The 4,658-nt window shown below is 43.6% G+C and overlaps 1 pseudogene; it reads right to left on the bottom strand.

Annotated features, from left to right (window-relative positions):
- Positions 1-394: 394 nt before the first annotated feature.
- LOC100440509 (prohibitin 1-like) lies at positions 395-1,242 on the bottom strand (annotated as a pseudogene).
- Positions 1,243-4,658: the final 3,416 nt, after the last annotated feature.

The raw sequence follows: 4,658 nt of genomic DNA, 5'->3' as shown, positions 1-4,658 counted from the left end.
TCGCTCTGTTGCCCAAGAGTACAGTGGTGCAATCTCAGTTTACTGCAACCTCTGCCTCCCAGGTTCAAGCAATTCTCCTGCCTCAGCCTCCTGAGTAGCTGGGACTACAGGCATACTACACCCAGCTAATTTTTGTATTTGTAGTACCATGTTGGCCAGGTTGGTCTCGAGTTCCAGACCTCAAGTGATCCACCCACCTCGGCCTCCCAAAATGCTGGGATTACAGGCGTGAGCCACTGCTCCCAGCCTGAAGTAATTTACTTTTATTTCCTTCACTTTAAGCGAATCATGAAATTTCACAGGGATTCCTGGGGTAGGGGGAGAAGGAAGGCGGTGTTTGGAATCATCGGGGCTGTGGCCCAGTTTACCCGCATAGATGCAGGCAGGTGGGGCCTCACTGGGGCAGCTGGAGGAGCAGGTACTGCCCTGCCTCAGGGGCGTAAGAGCTGACACGCGATATCCCCGGTGGCTTCTGGCTGGCATGGCTCCATCAGACAAGTCCCCACGGTGGCCAGTGAGGTGGCGGTCAGCTCCGCTGCCTTGGAGTCGCCCTCAGCAGATATCATGGTTGCCTTTTTCTGCTGCCCAGCCTTTTCCACCACAAATCTGGCCCTCTCTGCTTCCTGCTGAGCCACCTGTTTGGCTTCCACTGCTTCTGTGAACTCCTTCCCAAAGGTCAGATGTGTTGAGGAGGCATCGTCCAGCACGAGCCAAAATGTGGCTGCTGCTCCGTAAGGTCATCCTTCACCTGCTTGGAGACCACCTCTCTCTGGGTGATTGCTTCCGCAGCCTCAAAGCGAGCCACCACCTGCTTAAGGATGTCTGTAGTGATGGATGGCAGCACAGGCTCATCACAGCCCTCTCCGATGCTGGTGAAGATGCAAGGAAGCTGGCTAGGGACAGGCAGGAAGAGGATGTGCAGTGGGGTATTGACATTCTGTAAATCTTTGCTACTAGTGATGACTGGCACCTTACGTGGTCGAGAAAGACAAAGGTAATTGGTTTCTGTATTCATGGGATGAGAAAAGTGAGTTCTTTCTCCTACCACAATGTCCTGTGCCCCAGAATCAGTCAAAAGATGACAGCTCTGTGCCCAGCATCCACATTACGTAAGGCAGAGTTCACCACGCCTCCTGCAACAGCTAAGGCCAGGCCAATGGACTCAAACACTTTGGCAGCCATGTTTCCTTCTGCTGGACCCTCTCACACTTGCTTCCACTCTGACCTCCACATGAATTCCTCAGCCACACATACAAAATATTTTTTTAAAAATTAGCTGGTGTATATGTGCCACATTTTCTTAATCCAGTCTATCATTGTTGGACATACACAGCCATAAAAAATGATGAGTTCATGTCCTTTGTAGGGACATGGATGAAATTGGAAATCATCATTCTCAGTAAACTATCGCAAGAACAAAAAACCAAACACCGCATATTCTCACTCATAGGTGGAAATTGAACAATGAGAACACATGGACACAGGAAGGGGATCATCACACTCTGGGGACTGTTGTGGGGTGGGGGGAGGGGGGAGGGATAGCATTGGGAGATATACCTAATGCTAGATGACGAGTTAGTGGGTGCAGTGCACCAGCATGGCACATGTATACATATGTAACTAACCTGCACATTGCGCACATGTACCCTAAAACCTAAAGTATAATAATAAATAAATAAATAAATAAATAAATAAATAAAAAATTAGCTGGGAATGGTGGTGCACGCTTGTCATCTTAGCTACTCAGGAGACTGAGGAGGGAGGATTGCTTGCGCCCAGGAGTTGGAGGCTGCAGTGAGCTATGATTGGGCCACCGCACTCTGGCCTGCATGACAGAGCAGGATCCTGCCCCTAAAATTAAACATTTTTAAACTTTTAAAATTTTTTAAATAAAAAATATATAATACATATAATTCTTTTTTCACCTTAAATTTTTTTTTGTCTTTAAGACTTCCTTACTGATTCATAAAAAGCTTCCTTGGCCAGGTGCCGTGGCTCACGCCTGTAATCCCAGCACTTTGGGAGGCCAAGGCAGCGGATCATCTGAGGTTAGGAGTTCGAGACCAGCCTGGCCAACATGGTGAAACCCCGTCTTTACTAAAAATACAAAAAAATTAGCCAGGCGTGGTGGCAGGCATCTGTAATCCCTGCTACGGGAAGCTGAGGCAGGAGAATTGTTTGAACCCAGGAGATGGAGGTTGCAGTGAGCCGAGACCACATCATTGAACCCCAGCCTGGGCAATAAGAACGAAACTCCGTCTCAAAAAAAAAAAAAGCTTCCTTTTTCTCAACAGTTTAACGGTATTCTATTGACTGAATAAATAATAATTTATTTTTCAGTCTCCTATGATAGACTAAGTTGTTTACAGATTTACCAATAATCCTGAAGTGAATGACTGCAAATGCACATCACTTTCCATATGTATGAATTTATCTATAGGATTAAATTCCTAGGAATTGAATTAAAGAGTATATTTTAAACATTTAAACATTTCTCTTGTTGCTGTTAAATTTCCCTCTATAGAGGCAGTGCCAATTTATGTTCCCCACTCTAAGATTGTCTTATCAAAAATTTTAATATTCGCCTGACTGGCGCAGTGGGTCACGCCTGTAATCCCAGAACTTTGGGAGGCCAAGGCAGGTGGATCCCTTGAGGTCAGGAATTCGAGACTAGCCTGGCCAACATGGCAAAACCCAGTCTCTACTAAAAATACAAAAATTAGCTGAGTGTGGTGGCACACACCTGTAATCTCAGCTACTCGGGAGGCTGAGGCAGGAGAATCCCTTGAACCTGGGAGGCAGAGGTTGCAGTGAGCGGAGATTGTGCCCCTGTACTCCAGTCCATGCAACAGAGCAAGATTCCATCTAAAAAAAAAAAAAGTCTTAATTTTAATGAAATCCAAAGTATCAAATGATCTTTCATGGTTACTGTTATTTTTATGTGTGGGTCCTGTTTAAGAAATCTTTGCTTACCCTGATGTCATGGAGATAACTGTTTTCTTCTAGAAGCTTAATTGTACTTAATTCTGTGCAGTTTGATTACATGTAGGTTTGTGTATCCACAACCACAGTGAAGATACAGAACAGTTCCATCAACACAAGGATCTCCTCTTGTTCTTTAATAACCACAACTCCCTTTTATCCTTCTCCCATCCCCCAATTCCTAACCCTTGACAGCTACACATTCTTTCTTTATCTCTGATATTTTGTCATTTCAAGTCTGTTTTATAAATGGAATCATAAATATAAAACCTTTAAGGTTGGCCTTTTCACTCAACATAATTTCTTTGAGATCCATTGAAGCTGTGTGTATCAATAGTTTGTTCCTTTTATTGCTGAGTAGTATTCCATGGTATTTATGTACCACAGTTTAACCATTCACTCATTGAAGGACATTTAGAGTATTTCCAGTTTGGGGCTATTATGAACAAAACTGCTATGACCATTCATGTACATGTTTTTGTGTGTGTGAATATAAGTTTTCTCTTCTCTGGGATAAATGCCCAAGAGTTCAGTTGCTGAGTTATATAGTAATTTCATGTTTAGTTTACAAGAGACTGCCAAACTGTTTTCTAGAGTGGCTGTACTATTTAACATTCTCACCAGTAATATCTGTATGATCTGGTTTCTCTGTATCCTTCAAAGCATTTGGCGGTATCACTAGTTTGTATTTTAGCCATTCCAATAGATGTGTAGTGATGTCTCACTGTGATTTTTAATTTGCATTTTTCTAATGTCTATTGATGTTGAATATCTTTTCATGTGTTTATTTGCTATCTGTGTATCCTCTTTGGTGAGATGCCTGTTCATGTGTTTGCCCATTCTCATTGGATTGTTTCCTTTGTGTGCTTTTTTAATTGCTGGGGTTTGAAAGTTCTTTATATATCCTAGTCCTTTGTCAGATGTGGTTTGCAAATATTTTCTTCCACTCTATAGCTTGTTCTTCCTCCTCTTAATGGGGTCTTTCACAGAACAGAAGTTTTTCATTTTCATGAAATGCAATTTGTCAATTTTTCCTTTTATATATACTTTTTTTTTTTTTTTTTTTTTTTTTTGTAGAGATAGGTTCTTGCTATGTTGCTCCAAGCTGGTCTTGAACTCCTGGCCTCAAACAATTCTCCCACCTCAGCCTCCCAGTGTGTTGGGATTACAGGTATGATCCACTGCTCCCAGCCTACTAGGTAATATTAAGTATTCACTATTTTTAATTTTTAGTTTTTAATTTTTTTTTTCTTTTTTGAGACAGGGTCTTGTTCTGTTACCCAGACTGGAGTGCAATGGCACTATCTCGGCTCACTGCAACCTCTACCTCCCAGATTCAAGCAATTCTCCTGCTTCAGCCTCCCAAGTAGCTGGGACTACAGGCATGTGCCAACACGCCCGGCTAATTTTTTCTTTTTTTTTTCCGAGACGGAGTCTCGCTCTGTCGCCCAGGCTGGAGTGCAGTGGCGCCATCTTTGCTCACTGCCAGCTCCGCCTCCCGTGTTCACGCCATTCTCCTGCCTCAGCCTCCCGAGTAGCTGGGACCACATGCGCCCGCCACCACGCCCAGCTAATTTTTTGTATTTTTAGTAGAGATGGGGTTTCACCATGTTAGCCAGGATGGTCTCGATCTCCTGACCTCGTGATCCGCCCACCTTGGCCTCCCAAAGTGCTGG

The sequence above is a fragment of the Pongo abelii genome, chromosome 16, assembly GCF_028885655.2.
Source record: "Pongo abelii isolate AG06213 chromosome 16, NHGRI_mPonAbe1-v2.0_pri, whole genome shotgun sequence".
In the NCBI taxonomy this organism is placed as follows: domain Eukaryota; kingdom Metazoa; phylum Chordata; class Mammalia; order Primates; family Hominidae; genus Pongo; species Pongo abelii.
This window is presented reverse-complemented; position numbering and strand designations above follow the sequence as displayed.